Source organism: Ambystoma mexicanum, chromosome 11 (genome assembly GCF_040938575.1).
Source record: "Ambystoma mexicanum isolate Mex_15411 chromosome 11, UKY_AmexF1_1, whole genome shotgun sequence".
NCBI lineage: Eukaryota > Metazoa > Chordata > Amphibia > Caudata > Ambystomatidae > Ambystoma > Ambystoma mexicanum.
In genome coordinates this window covers 1,028,990,565-1,029,007,389 of record NC_090934.1, presented here as the reverse complement: position 1 = coordinate 1,029,007,389, position 16,825 = coordinate 1,028,990,565, and the positions used below count along the sequence as shown (strand labels likewise).

Genomic DNA, 16,825 nt, shown 5'->3' with positions numbered 1-16,825 from the left:
TGAAAAGCTGGAAATGAGATGGATTACCAAGATGAAACACTGCCTCCCACAAAAGAAGACGACGTTTGAGTGCCCGGACGGAGAGGGAGTCGCAATAGAAGCACAAATCCCAGCGATGTTCCGGGCCTAAACACTCCCATCAAAGAGAGTGGTGATCCACCCTCGTGAAGCGACGTTTGCCTTAAGAACAGGACATGAATCCCAGACGCTCCAGCATAGATGGAGGACTAGATGACCGTGGAACCGGAGCAGGAAGGAAGGACAAAGGGTATTAAAATTCACAGTGATGCTCGTGCGTCCAGCCCAGACCACGCAGATAAATGGACTGAAGGACAATGCGCGGGGCAGAGCTCAGGAGGGCAGGGTTACGGCCATGTGCGGTGGCCCAGCATAAAAGTAGGACAACATTTCTACATTTTTGATGCTTTTTGACAAAAGTGCTCCGGTCCCGTCCCGACAGGACAGAATGTCTCACAAGTATGGAGAAAAGGTGATGGGACGTAGGAGTAGACCCATAAAAAAAAATGTTTTAAAAGTAGGAGGAGCCTGCCCTTCTTCTTGAAATTACACAATATCTCTAATCAATGCTACCAGCACAGCAGTGACCCAAGACTACTGCGTGATCAGAAACAAAAGATTAAAATGCTCGAACTATTTTACTTAAAAATTGTTTTGGATCACGTTTTAACTTTAGCCTAAGACAAGGCTTTGCGGTATAAAATAAGTTAGGGTGGCCTGTCTTACAAAAACAAACACCCATTATTCTGCACAACCACAGAAATGGCTCGACTTGTGCCTCCTTATAGAGAGTGAATGATACCTGGGCTGGTTAAGCCAATTGAAATGACTGAAATGAAAGGTGGAGACTTCAGCAGAGGCACTTCAAGCTTAAGGAAGCAGTGCAACGCGAGATCGGGCACTTGACCACTGCCATGTGAAAATGTGGTAAACAACTTAGTTTGTGTCATTATACGTAGGTGCAAATTGCCATAGGCTTTCCATTCACCCTATAAATACTAAAACCGCTCCAAGGTTTGGAAGTGGGGAGCAGAAGAATACAACCACAGAGCACACAGATGTCAAACACCCTGAATAGTCCCAAGATTTCTTTTGTGGCCTTCCTGCAAATCAGAATTTATGCAGCCTTGCCAATGTTTACTGAATAGCGCTCTTATACTACAGCAAAGATTCTTCTAGGCACTGTTGCAATTTGAGTGCTGCTTTCAGTCATTTCGTTGAAACAATAAACCAAAATACACCTGAAGGTAGTTCAAATGCATATGCTGGTCTTCAGCTTGGGACTCTTGGAGTAAAGCTCCTGAGGTGCAAAGGGTGAAGTTCTGACATGCTACTTTCAACCTTTAGTTTGGTAGCCATCAGCCAAATTGGTCCCCTCTTGAACATAGGCAGCAGGTGTAAAGTATTCAACGAGAACGATGAAACCTTGCTTCCACCTCAAGGCAAACGTTTTGACAAGATGTTTGCATTATACCTCTCAAATGGATTTAATTGTTATGCAACATCTAGTGTATAATCATGGGATAAAGACAACGTTTGAGTATTGTGCTAAGTAAATGTAATAGCAGTGTATGACCCATTGATCAAATACATTTTTCTTACCTCACTCCCCATTCCTCGTCAGAAAACAAATCTCTGTGAGCAGCTTGTAAAAGAAACTCAACATTACGATTGGCAACTCTTGGTCTCTAGTAAGGAACATTGATTATTAAAACATGCAGTATCTCTCCCCAAAGGCATGTCACATACACTGAGCCAATGACAATTAAAAACAGTACTTCAAATGGTGCAACCAATGAAAGACCAGTTGTAAAAGGAAGGTCTCAAATTGTCCCAAGGAAAAAGGGTCAAAGAATGTGCTCAAGTTTAGAAAGATTGGCCTTCATATGTTCATATCAGTTGTGCTCTTATTGCCTCCACAACACCATGTGTGTGTGGCAAGTGGTATTTCGGTCAATCAACATATCTGCAATACATCTCCTTAGCTACATAAGGGATGTTTCGTCCAGCTGCTTGTGCAATGTCCACACATTAGAATGGACAGTTTTTAGCAATGTACTTTATATATAAAACATCCATGGCAAACATTCTGACTGATGGTTTTGAATGAGCTACATCACTGTTTAACCATACATTAATTATTGCAGTTAACTCAGTTTGGCTAAGTGCCCCAGAACGATCCCGCCTCCGGCGCTACCATGGAAGAAAACCGCCTCACTACCAGCAAAATATTCCTTCCCATCCAAGATTACAGATCCACTGCAGCTTCTCAAGAACTACTGTAACAGAAGCACTGTTGTGTGTGGATGGAGACGGATATCAGCAGAAATCGGATATGCAGCTGTCAAGTGGTGATCAGCGTCAGAGAAGCCGGAGCAGAAGCTATGGAAGCAGGACTCCAAGAGAAGGAAAACGAAGAGCTGGTCCCTGGCAGATGCTGGGCAGAGAACTGCTTTCTCAAGAGCAAGTGTGAGAGTTTCCAATCACGTGAAAGACAGTGACTGGTGACTGATGAAGAGCTAGAGCTGAGCTAGAGCATGGGGATGGGATGCAAGATTTTAATGACCCAGCAGCATAGAGGACTCGCCAAGAGAGTTGTATGAGGGAGACAATAGTGCACACTGAAAACCCTAGGACTTCTGTGTGAGACAGGGAACGAGAGAGGAGACCAACATATCAGAGAGAACGTAGCAAGGCTGAACATGGTTAAAAGGTAGTCAACAAAGAGCTTGCGATATAGAGTCGGACACATTACGAAACAAACAAATCAGAGCATTGAAGTGCAGGAAACATTGAAATGAACAATAAACTCAATGGGTACTGGGAATCCCGCGAGAAGTTACCCATTTGGAACACTGCATTCTGGAACTTTTAATTTCCAAAACACAAAGAGAACAAAAGAAGGAAATGTAAACAAGACACTGAGAAAAGAAGAAAAGACAATGAAGGAAACCAGAGCGAACAATATATTTGGCGAGATCGGATACAACACTCAGACATCTAGAGAGAAAACAAACTCACAAGAAGCACTGTATGTTAGGTTACAACAGCTTTTATGCTGTTCCCCAGCACCACCGTGCTACCCTCAGAGAGCTGAGGCTTTTCTGGAAGTGGGTGCACTGTGATCTACAGGAACCCAGATCATACTTTCAAGAAAAGCAATCGGAACACTGCCTTCACATCATTTAATAGTAGTCCGATTCCAGCCCTGTGCGGATAATATATATGATGTGGCCATGCGACTCAATGCATATTGCCACTGATTGTCCAGTTCTATGCACTAGAGAGAACTTTGTCCACATCGCTGTAAGCTGATCAAGACTGGTCGTATCTCCAAGTCGAGAAGGTCATCTATCGATTTGATCTGCTCAATAAAATCAAAGACATCCTTCTCATTTATTAAGGAAGAGATCACTACCAAATTAAAACACTTCAATAAGACGAGCAAAAGAAGCAAATATTATTGTAAACTGTTGACTCTTGAGACAAAAGTAGCATCTGGTAGGATCGAAGCTCTCACTGGTGTAGATTCATAAGTGGATGTGTTCAAGTATTAACTTGCTAGAGATATCCGACATCGTATTCATTGTGGTGATAGGCCTATAATATATGTCCACTGTTGGCTCCATGAGAATTAATGTATGGTGTATATTTACAATATTTTATAAAGCACCAAAGTGATGTTATGATGGTGCTTCTTAGATCTCTGACATTAACTCACATATGGTATATGGTGGTTCTATAGCTTTTTAAATGGAAAGATGTGTGACCGATTGTGTGGCATCAAAAGTTGTATTCCAGTAGAAAGGCCCCTACCTGACATTAGATCGGCTAATGAAGTGGTGGTGTATTAAATATAAAAGGACATATTTGCATGTAAGAACCTTAAACAAAGGAAATATTGATGGTGGGACCAGTCTGCAGAGTTTGCCGCTTTGTAAAGCTCTACAAAGTTAGGAATAGTGACAAACATTAAATTGTACGGTAGTGGGGAAAGAGCTGAAAACGGTATATCCACAGATACGTAATGCATTTGTGGCAGCGGTTGGCAGATTCATGGAGGGGTTGTCACGTGGAGCTGATAACGCTCAGAGTTTGAAGCGTCCTACTTGAAAGTAAGGGGTTTAACGGTGATCTTTAAGCAAGTCTCTTTTTATAAAGGAATATGCGGTGGGAAGAGAGGGAAGTGGCCATTGATGGAGGAGGCCAATAATTTGCAGCGAGTTATGAATCCTCAAAATGAACAAGATTTAAAGTGGTTTCCTATGGTATTGGAAAGTATACTAGGGTGCCTCAAGGCAGGAGCATAGTCCAGAGGTGTTCCTCCTATTCTTAACTGAGGTACTACGATGCTTTCCTAACCTTGGGTATATCACAGGATCGTTAACCCATCTGAGCTACACAAGGCCTCCCACAGCCCAAGATATGTAACATTTACCCTGTGTTTGAGGGTGTTTTCGTATAAGGCTCAGAATTCCATAGAATCTGGTTTGGATGGTAAACTCTGTTACAAGGATAGAAATTCCAGAGAATTTGAGTAATTACAGGATAATCTCCTGGGTGGTGGAGGATGGGTGTCAGAGTTTTAACCACCCTCAAAGCTATATCTCCTGGGCTGCCATTGGGTATATTTCTACTGAGCTGGTGTCAAGTGGCATTGAAATGTAAATGACAAGTCCTAAGGATAGAAATTCAAGTAGGTATCAGCAGAGCCAGCTACAACAGAAAGAGGTGAACAGGTGGTCCAAGACAAGCAGGGAGTCCACATACCTATTGTTATGTGCAGAGGAGCTGCAGAACAACCCTTTATGCGACACTAAACTACCTTGACTGCTGGGGAAGCAAAGTGCGACATGGGCCTCTGGATGGAGGTATGGTGAAAAGACTACCTTATGCAAGTCAGTTCATAAGATTGAGACAGAAAGGACATCAGGAGGGATTAGTGGATCAACACCTTCTATTCGTCCCGCCATACCTAGTGGTGTCTAAAGAAAATAAGAGCATGGGAGACTATTCCGAATGAGCCAAGTGGTTATGTGAGGGATTGGCTTGAGCGGATTGGATTACAAAAGGAAAGAATCATGGTAGAGGCAAAAAGAGAGAAAGATTTGGGAATCCAAGTGTCATACCTTTCTACACAGACTAAAGTACTAAAGCAGAAATAGGGTTGCTTTTCAGGGGACTATTATTAAATCCTAGCAGAAGTTCCCCCAGACCAAAAGTAACAAAGTGAGAATAAATATTTCAAGAGTCGTACCCAGCAGGGAAGACTATTATAGGCTTAAGTGTAGCAACCTAGCCCCTAAAGGATCAATAAAGTGGTGCCACTCAAAGAAAATAAAAGTTCCATTGGCTCTAATGCCCAGTGTTAGTCACTCGCTGTGCTGAACAGAAAGCTACATTTAGAATACTGTGATAGTTGTAGCTGTTTGAGGGTCTAGGAAGATTGCTTCTAGTCTTCAACTCTCAAAAGAGGTATAGAGGACTTTTTCCAGTTTCGGTTTCTGTCATCACACCTTTCATAAATAGGAGTTTCTGGGCAATTGCGATGCACCTGCAATCTAAGGAATAATTCAGTGGAATGAATGTGTTGGTCGGTATGCCCGAGACACAATGCTAAGTTCGAAGAGATATGGCAACCCTTAAAGCTGTGCTGTTCAGGTCTATTAGGTCTTCCAGTGGCAAAGAAACATACAGATCGAAGACATTCATCTAGAGGGAGGAGGTCCTCATGCCACCTTCAATGCCAAGATTTCAATCTCAGTACCTCTAGATGCTATGGTACTAGAAAAGCTGTTTGTAAGCATGTATTAACTGTATATCTCGCACCGACTAGACGCTCTCAAAAATCAATGTATTGGCACAGCGGTCACATGTTGCAATGGGATGACTAATGCAACACGCACATAATTTGTATGGCCCACCATCTCCTCCCAACTCACAATTAGAGTTCTCATTTTTTTATATGTGCTGGTCCATAACATAAGAAATGATTGTTGTACTAGATGTTCATAGACTATTTACGGCTACTAAAAATAATCTTCACTGATCAAACAAACTCAATATTGTAACGAAAAGTATTAGGATATTATCCGGTATTTTTCTGCATACATTTTGTGCTCCTTTTCACGATTTCATAAAAGAGGAGAGTGACTTTTGTCTTGTGTATTCTAATCCGCAAATTACAATGGTTTGTATTAAGAATAAAGTTAACACCAACTATTTAACAAAATAAAGGGGGATTACAAAAGGAATTATGCATTTGTTACTACACTATGGATCATCTGCTTTTATAGTGTTTAATGTCGTTTAACATCGTTGAGGAATATGAATTTGGCCAGGGTTCAATGCAGACGTTAACATGAAAACAGCACATTTTGTAGTTTCTAGCTTTTTTCTGAATGTGTACACTTTCAATGGATGTAACATAAGTCTTACTTTGCGAGAATTTGATCCTGAACCTTCATATTTGAATAAATCCTAGTTTTACACGGGGGACTGTTGAACTTCTAATGCCATGCTTTTTTTTGCCAGTTCTCACTAGATGGGTATGCGGACACAAGAAATGCACATCTGCTGAGTTACTTAAATACATTCAAGATGCCGGGAAGAGGCTTATGACAAGAGGATGAGATCAGTCAGTATAATTAGCGCTTGCTGATTATCCGTTTACTGGGCCAGTTCAACATTGACTGCAGGTACTTTTAGATCCGGCATGTGGGCTTCAGGATGAAGGTGTTTTAAAGGTTTCAAATCATTCCCCTAGAGCAAAGCTGAAATGAAACTGACTCCACGCCAATGCTCCTATGTAACATTGTTGTCTTTTGGCACGATACAGCTTTGCGCTACTGCCCTCGTGCTGGAAGCTAGAAACTGTAAATTTAAAAATTATTGGAACCCTTCCTTAAACTTTTGGGAAAAATATTTGATTGTAGCTTTGTCACTACAGTAAAGTGGTTGGTTTAGAATTCTAAAAGGCTCTATCTTCGAGTTAAGAGAATTCTTTCAGAAGGGAAGACATCTCACAACTGACCTACAAAACAGAGGCCTGGGCAAGACTCCAGACGAGCGGTGTACCGGCCTATTTTACTCCAGGAGCTCAGGCCATTGGTGCTAGCAATGGCATACGAGCGAAAGGACATTAATGTGTGTAATCCTTTGTGCAACCTGCTCAGGAGACGTGTTCAGACAGTGGCACGAAGAGCAAGTTCCATAAATGACCTCTTCTATAGGGCAGCCCGGTGTGAAGATGGTATGTATGATATAAAGGCGTTATTTAATTTATGAGACATGCTAGACACAAGGCTGCCTTAGGTTTGCAAGAAAAATGCCTAATATTTAAAAAGTGCATGTTAACGTCTAGCACCTCACACACTATGCACGCGTTTTTCAAGGGGGTAAACGTTAGAGACACTGCAGCCAATGCCAGAAATGCGAAGGTCCATGCTCCAGTCAACATTTCCCCACACCAATATACATGCAGGGGGTGGCAGAGGTCTGAAGCTGAAACTGCAGTCATAACCACAAGAATGCACTGCAGGGCATCCATGACAAAGTCCAGCTCCAGTCATTCATCAAAGAACGCCACAAGAGGCTTGACGTTCTGCTCAAACATGCCATCGTGGAGTACACACAAAGCCTCTGAATGTGCTTTGTGGGAGGTCGGAATACAGAGACGGACAGGGTGATATTTTGGCTGCATGTTTCCTTTATTATAAGGCCCAAGCTGGCCCCAAGCCTAAATGTCTCTACCTCGCTCTATAATGGGAAACAAAAGGGTGCTTATCAGGATGTCTTACAAATCAAGAAACGTCCTCTGTCCAGAATCCTATGCTAATTCAAATATGAAGGTTCAGGCTAAAATTCTCGCTAAGGAAGACCTGTGTTACATCCATTGAAAGTGTACAAATTCAGAGAACAAAAAGACAGAAAATACAAAATGTGCTGTATTTATTTTCACATCTGCATTGAACACAGGCCAAATTCATATTCATCAACGATGTTAAACCTGTCCTCTGGACATTAAACACTATAAACAAGTTACTCTCTTACCTGGTAACGTTCTTTCGATGGGATGGTCCGACGCGTATTCCATATCTATGACAGTAATCACCACAGCTGTTCTGCTTCGGAAAATTTTTCGGCGTCAGCGTCCTGCGTCGATGACGTCGATACTCTGTCCTCGAGGGCCTCCGTCAAGCCGACGTCACTGGATATTATAAGTAGGACGCACAACGCCCGTAGCCTCAGTTGTAGTTTTTTCCCCAGAACGTGCGGCACCAATCTTCTGCCAGTATGACCACAGAAAGCCTTGCAGAAACGTAAGATGCAATCGCATAAGAAATTCTGTAGCGGGGTAGGCATGGTGGGAGCGATATGGAATATGTCACCGGTCCATCCCATCGAAAGAACGTTACCAGGTAAGCATTACCAACATATGGACGAGGGAAAAAGAATTTAGAATATAGAAATTTAGAATGCCCAATCAAATGCAGAGTAAAGGACCGCCTTGCCAAAGGCCAGATCCTGCCCATGGATAGAATCTAGGGAGTAGTGTCGTACAAAAGTATGGACCGCAGCCCAAGTGGCTGCTTCACAGATGTTACAAATAGGAACACCCCTCTGCAGGGCAGTAGAGGCAGCCATACCCCTAGTAGAATGAGCCCGTAAGCCTACCGGAGGGTCCTTACCCGCCAAGCGGTAACATTCAGAAATTGCCAAGATAATCCATCTAGACAAAGTCTGCTTAGTAACAGCTTGTCCCAAACGCCTTCCAGCATAACCTATAGAGGTGATCATCCACTCTAACCCGGGACATGCGTGAAATGTAGAAACTTAAAGCTCTCCTAGGATCCAACATATGGAGCCTCTCCTCTTCCTTACCAGGATGCGGAGGAGGATAACATGCCAGAAGAATGACCTTCTGGCTTAAATGAAATTCCGACACCACTTTCGGAAGAAAGGAAGGACGGACGAACTCTAAGGACAACCCTGTCCTTATGAAACATAGTGAAAGGTGGCTTAACTGAAAGTGCCTGTAACTCACTCTGCGAGCGGAAGTGACCGCAACTAAAAATATAGTTTTAGGGGTTAACAGTCTCAAAGGACAAGAATGCAAAGGCTCAAATGGAACTTTAGAACAAGGTTCAAATCCCAACCGGGTACCTGGAAAGGTGACGGTGGGAACACATTATTGAACCCTTTCAAAAACTAAGACATTAAAGGAATTTTGAAATGAGAACACTCCTCAGACGAGCGCTTAAATATGGACAGCACCGCCAGGTAATGTTTAATGGTACCCACTTGCAGGCCCTTGTGGGCTAAAGAAAGCAAAAAAGACAGAACCACAGGAATGTCACATTAAAAAGGATCCACATTCTTAACCCTGCACCAGTCGCAGAACTTTCTCCAAAGGCAACGGTACAGGGACTTTGTTGCCAGCCGTCTGGCCGAAAGCAACACCTCCATCACGTCTTCAGGGAGGTCCCAATCCTTATACCTCAACCTTTCAGAAGCCAAGCTTGAAGGTTGAGGGAACTGACCTCTGGATGGAGAACCTGACCACCCCCCTCCCGTGAGAGCAGATCGTCTCAGTAGGGAAGACGACGTGGAGGGCAGATGGACAAGTCAAGAAGGTCCAGGTACCACGTCCTCTGGACCCATGCCGGAGCAATGAGGATCATCCGGGAACCGAACCTCCGTAACCTCTGCAACACTTCCGGGATGACGGGGACTGGAGGAAACGCGTACGCAGTGGGAAGGACCACTACACCACGAACGCGTCTCCTAAGGCTCCTTTTGGAGGAAATTCCCGTGAGCAGAACCTCTCGCACTTCCGGTTGACACTGGAGGCGAAGAGATCCACTTGAGGGGTCCCCCAAAGGGCAAAGATCTCTAGGAGAATCTCCTGAGCCAAATCCCACTCATGAGAGATCGTGCTCTGCCTGCTCAGACTGTCCGCCGTCTCATTTTTGTCTCCGGCCAGATGAACTGCCAAGTTCGAAATTCCCTGCTGGATGGCCCAGAATCAGAGCTGCATCGCCTCCCTGCACAGAGGAAGTGACCCTGCCACCCCCCTTTTTGTTGAGGTAGTGCATGGCCACCGTGTTGTCCGTCAGAATCAGGACCTTCTTTCCTCACACAGTCGGCAGAAAAGCCTTCAGGGCAAGCCTGACGGCCCTCAGCTCCAAAAGATTGATATGGAGTCTGGACTCCGACGGAGACCAACGACCGCTGACTGTCAACTCGTTGGCATGAGCTCCCCATCCCGTGAGGGATGCGTCCGTCACAATTGTCACCTCCGGCCAGGGTAGCCAAAACGGAGCCCCCTCATCAGAGTGCCTTCGTCGGCCCACCACAGAAGGTCCTGAGCAACCGAGAGCGGCACCTGAACAGGGTCCGACATCCTGCTGGAGGACTGTGATCACTCCATCTTAAGAGCCCATTGCAGCGATCTCATCCGCAACCGGGCCTCTGCACCAGACGAATGCAGGATGCCATGAAGCCGAGCAACCTCAAGAACTCGAACTCCGGGAGACTCTGGGCACGTTGAAACTTGTTTACCATCTGCTGAAAGTGAAGAGCCCTCACCTGGGGAGGAAAACACTGCCCCAGGGAGGTGTCGAACACTGCTCCGATGTACTGGAGCCGCTGAGTTGGCGTCAAGTGGGACTTCTTTAAGTTGAGGGAGAAGCCCAGCTTGTGAAGGGAGTGGCAGGTGACAGATGATCCAGGACTTGCTCGGGAGAGCATGCCCTGATCAACCAATCGGCCAGGTAGGGGTAGACGTGAATCCCCCTTTCCTGAGATACGCTGCCACCACCACCATGAGCTTGGTGAAAACCCTTAGACGGAGGTCAATCCAAACGGCAGGACCCGAAACTGAAAGTGCAAGTCACCAACCGCAAACTTCAGGTGCTTGGGATGGATCGGCACATGAAAGTAAGCATCCTTGAGGTCGAGAGACACCAACCAGTCCTGAAGTTGAAGGGCCTGGAGAGAGAGTAACCATCTTGAACTTGTCCTTCCTGAGGAGATTGTTCAAACCGAGCAAGTCCATGAGGGGTCTCAATCCCCCAGTCTTTCTTCGAAATCAAAAAATAAGGGGAATACCATCCCATGTTCCTCTCCGCTACAGGCACCAGTTCTATGGCGCCTTTCTCCAGCAGGGACTGAATTTCCTGCGCAAGGAGCGGATCTGGACTCTACAAAGAGAGATTTCCCTGGTGGATTGTCGTGAGGCCTCTGCCGGAAAGGAAGAGAGTAGCCGCGGGCTATGATCTCCAGAACACACGCATCTGAAGTAATGGCATGCCATTCTACCAGATGCTGCACCAGCCGGCTGCGGCATTGCCTGAGGGTAAAGAGGCAACTGCCCGAGCGGCCTTGGCACCTCGAGTACCCTGTTTTCCACCTATGCCACTCCTACGGTGGCCCCTTTGACTTGCAGCTCCTCTCGATCTACTAAAGGATGAGTAATATCGAAAGGAACCTCCCCTCCATTGCTGTCCCCTAGGAGGAAAAGGCAGAGGTTGGCGAACTGCAGCGCTCAAGGACTTCGCTCCAGCTTTGGAGGTCTGCAACCTCTCAAGACTCTCGTCAGCCTTGCTGCCAAAAAGATGTTCACCATCAAAGGGCAAGTTGAGGAGCCAGGCTTGCACATCAGGAGTAACCCCCGAGTTCCGCAACCACGCAAACCTGCGTATTACGGTGCTCGCCGCCATGGACCGGATGACACAATGTGCCATGTCCAGACCCGACCGAACGGACTCACCTCACACATGGCATCCTTGCCATCCTGCACCATGGCAAGAAAACCATCCCGTTCCTCCCTTTCGAGAATATGATCAGCCGCTAACGAAATACAGTTCCACAGAGTGCGTGTGAAACGTGACAAGGCACACACGGAGTTGGCTGCCTGTAAAGCCATACCCCCTGAAGAAAATACTTTCTTCACCCAGCCATCAAAACGCATGTCGTCCCTATCAGGAGGGATGGTAGGGTACGCCGCCTGCTTTGCTGGGGCCATAGCTGCCTGCACCACCAAACTCTCTGGAGTGGGGTGCTTGGTCAAGTAGCAGGGGTCGCTACTGGCTGGACGGTATTTTCGCGGCAAAGACTTGCTCATTGCCGGGAGACTCTCCGGGGCAGTCCAAGCCACCGTCGCCGCCACCCTTCTTTGCAAGGCCATATGGAATGGCAGTACCGGGTCAGTTGGTGGACCTTGGTCGAGGATATCCGTCAGGTCATCCTGCAGAAAATCCACCGGTGGCGCAGACCATCCCAAGTATTCCGTTACCCTCGACATAAGGCACCGGTACGAGGACTCGGCATGGGTACCAGGCTCAGGCCTACAGAAGTCCACCTCCAGAGAGGTGTCCAAACCACTGGCATCGTGCAGCGACTGACGCAGGTCTTCAATCTGGCTATGACCAGACAAAATCTCAACAGGCACCTCCTCAGGCGAGAGAGAGATCTGCCCCCAACTTGTTGCTTAAAAAAGCGACTGACCCTCAAGGAGTTGTAGGTGGAGGAACAAAGAGCTTGAGAAGGAAGATATTTCTGAAGAGAAAGCTGGAGATATTTTGATCCCAGGACCCAGAAGGCCTTGCAGACAATGCAAAGGGTCTTGCATTTGATCCTTGCAGCCACTGGGAGTCAATGGAGAGATTTCAGTGCTGCAGAGATCCGATTCCTGGGCTTGAGGCCAAGGAAAAGTTTAGAAGTCCTGTTCTGGATGAGTTGCAGAAGACAGAGCGTAGAGGCAGGTAGATTTAAAAATAGGCTGTTACAGGAGTCAAGGCTAGAGAGAACCAGCGCTCTGGAGACAGTGAGCTTCTTGGGGAACGAGAGGAAAGGAAGAATACCTCTGAGGAGGTGCAGTTGGTAGTTTGACTTCTTATAGACGTTGGAAATGTGAGGAGAAGGAGAGTGTGGAGTCGAAGATAACCCTGTGGTTCTAAGCCTCACAGGTGTGAGCAGGAAGAGGGTCAAGGGAGACCAGCCAGAGAGTGGCAGGAAAGAGGGGTGCATATCTGCCGATGAGGAGGATCTCTGTTTTACCAGCATTCAGGCAGAGATCATTGGCGGCGCACCACTCCTGGATTGCAGACCGTTCAGGATGAGAGAGGGAGAAGAGGCCGGCAGAGGGGAGCCTGAAGGAAAGCTGGTTGTCATCAGCATAGCACTGGAAGTTGGAGCAGAGAGCAGCAATGAAGTGGACGAGAGGTGCGAGGTATTGGTTGAACAACCAGGGAGAAAGGTTAGACCCCTGGGGCACACCATGAGTATCCCCTGGGTTGTAGAGTGCAGAATTGACTGAATAAGGAGAAAGTCTGTATTTAAAAGTGTCAGTGGCAACCTCCTCTATTAAGATTTGGCAAACTGTCGCAGTCAGTCCTTCAATATTTGGGGCGGGAATGGCAGGATTAACTGCCTAATCATTAAGATAGCAGATCGTCTGGCTTCATTTATCGAATAGAAAGAAATAACTGGACTCATGGTGGAATTGATTGTCAGTTTCTAGGGGACCTATACCTATGATGCATTAGTGCTGAAAAGACCTTGGGGAGGTTTCAAGACTTTTGAGGAATAGGCACAGGGAATCTTTTTGAGGAGCTGAACTCTATGGTGTAGATACTACTTTACTTGGAAATTATTCCCAGAGAGTAAATGCTAAAAGACTATTTCAAATGCAGTCTACGGACAAGGAGGTGCTTGACGTAGAATGGAGGGGCATGAAACTCCTGCAGGGTGGACTCGCGAGGAATGTTAACAGTATTTAAGATTACACCCGGCGGCAGAACATTCATATTGTGCGATGGGCAAAAGACACACCCGTTTTGGCCAAGCCACCAAGCCAGCCAAGTGAAAATACTAAGCGCTCCCTCAGCGAAAACACACAGCCAAGGGAGCATTCCTGGACTGGCTTCCACTGTCAAGGGGAAACTCGGTTTCCCTTTTGACAGGACAAACCCCAGTGCGCATGTCCAATGGGCCATGCAAGGACACTTTGATTCCCCAGCCTTACGTGCCCATTTGGGATGCAGGCTGGGTTCATGCAGCCCTGAATGTGCGGAGGACCGCTACTACCTTTCCACACATTCACAGATGCTGATGTATACTCCAGGGGGTGCTCCTGCACCTGAGTGCAAGTGCAGAGAGTGCTACCTGGTTCCTATTCATGTTGCATGTAAGCCAGAGAGCTATTGCAGGATCCTGTTCTCCTGATGGCAGCAGAGCAGATTCTGGACCGGGGGTGCAGGTAGGAAAAATGTATATGGAAATGTGTGCGTGGCTGCATGTGTATGAATGAGTATGCTGTGAGGGTGCATGTGTGAATGAGTGCGTCTATGTTATAAGAGCACCAGTGAAAGTTATAAATACTGTGAATGTGTATATATATATATATATATATATATATATATATATATATATATATATATATATATATATATATATATATATATATATATATATATATATATATATATATATATATATATATATATATATATATATATATATATATATATGGCATGAATAATACACCTATACAGCCAAATGGTGTTTCAGTGCGCATCATAACAAGGGAGGGGGAGGTACAGGGAAGAAAAAACAAAAATCAATAACATTCCTACGGTATCAGGTAATGTCCCCATACATAATGTCCCCATACATTATGTTGCTGGGAAAAGTAATTGGCAACATTATATATGGTGACATTATGTATAGCGACAGGTTACGAGGATGACCCGTGTTCCCCTTGTAAAAAACAATGAAAAAACCATGCATGTTCAATGTAATAACGTCTCTGCAAAAAACGCGACTTTGTCAGGAGACATTTTTAGCTGGGACATTATTACATGGAACCATTCCTACTGGGTCTTTGAGACATTCGTATCATGCAAATACCACAATAAGAATCAAGGGGTGGGTGGTGGGGGAGGGGAGGAGAAGGATGAGGGGGAGCATGGAAGAAGATCAACAATGTTCTACTAGGTCAAGAGACAATTTGGAGTGTGAAAGTGCAATAACAGAAAAGGGGGGGTGGAGAAGTGCAGGATGCGGAGGAAGGGTGATGCCAGGTGGGACGGTGTAGAAGTGTACATTAAATGCAAGTGAACAGGTTCACTTGCATTTTTGAGATGATGGTGCTCAAGGGAGTGCTTGAGGAGAAGAGGGAAGGAGCCAGTGGCAAGGAGTGAGCCCATAATCCGCCAAGGTGGGAGTAATGGAGGCAAGGATGTCTATGAAAAATCTGGAAGAACAGGGTAACACCGGTTTGAATAAGACACTCACAGAACGGGCCGTCCAGAGACCTCACCAGGCGATGTGGGATATAAGAGGGGAGTAGGAGGGAAGGGTAGGGGAGAGTTGGGTCAAGGGAGGCCTGAGAGCAGGTGAGGGAGAAGCAAGAAGCAGCTTCAACACAACAGCAGTGCAACCATTTACGGTCGAGTATCCAGGATAAGGAAAAAGCCTAGGTTTCAACTTACAGCAGAAACAGCAAAACACCCAGATGCGAGTTTCCTGGAAGAGGAAAATAGCCTAGATTTCAACATACAGCAGAAAAGGCAAAACAGCTAGATGCGAGTTTCCTGGAAGAGGGAAAAAGCATAGGTTTCAACATATGGCAGAAACGGCAACACATCTAGATGACAGTTACCTGAATAGGGCCTAAGTGCCCGAGATGGTCAACATACACTTGTGGGCACAGCAGACTAAAGCATTGGTATAAAGAAGTAATACAAGACGTGGGACAGTTTAGTAGGGAACAGTAATGGCTGTTCCCCGTACCTGCACCTTTCTTACCAATCGCTGCTGGTTGACGGTTGCGCTGCATACTCCAACGGCAAACACAGCCCGGATCCTTAAGTAAATGTGTATGGGAGCACAAGTGAATGCATGTTGTGGTTGTGTTAAAAATATACCCAGACCCCCCCACCTCTACCCGTAAATCTAAAGGCCGCTCACCAGCAAAGCGAGCAGGCCTCTGATTTCGAGGTATGGGGGAAGGAAGTGCACATTGTACTGGCCATGAATGTTAAAACAAACATAAGTGTTCTTACGTGGTAAGACTGGAATGCATTGCTGCAACCAGTCTGGTTATGTTTTATGCTTCTAACAAGGCATTTGTATTCTGGGCATCACATTTAAAGTAAGCAAACACTATTTGCCTATCATGTTTGCTTCAATCTTGATTCCCAGTAAAAAATGCCATGCTAGAGTCAGAAAACGTTAGACTGGCTACAGCAATGCAGTCCAGCCTAGCCATATAAAACCTTATGTTTGGCAAACATGATAAGTGACATGTACCTAGACTGCTTACATTGCTGTAGCCAGTCTGGTCATGCATTCCGTCTCTGGTATTTTTTTTTTTGGTTAACTAGGCATCATGGTTAGATCAATCAATTGTCATGTGCCTAGACTGGCCAATCTGTTTACGTTTTCTTCCATTGGCAATGGCATGGCATTTTTTACTGGAGAAAATGGTTAAAACAAACATCGTTGTTATGTGATGTGATTAGACATGCCTACATTGCTGCTACCAGTCTGGTTACCTTTTCTTCCTTTCCTGCGATAGGGCATTTATTTTTGGGCATCAAGGGTAATCTATATGCGAGTAGCTAGACTGATCTACACTGATGAAGCTAATCTGGATATATTTATCAACTACAGCATGGCAATTTCTACTAGCAAAGCCAAAAGGAGCACATTCTTTTATGGTAATTGAGGCATGTATTAATGCATCTGAATGCATCTGTATGGTGTCAGACATGAACATGTTTGTGCTGGCATATATTGT

The 16,825-nt window shown here is 45.5% G+C and overlaps 1 protein-coding gene across 10 annotated transcripts in view; it reads right to left on the bottom strand.

The window, feature by feature from the left end:
- AKAP13 (A-kinase anchoring protein 13) overlaps positions 1-16,825 on the bottom strand; it is a 1,883,770-nt gene that overhangs the window by 1,544,169 nt on the left and 322,776 nt on the right. The gene's annotated exons all lie outside the window — the stretch shown is intronic.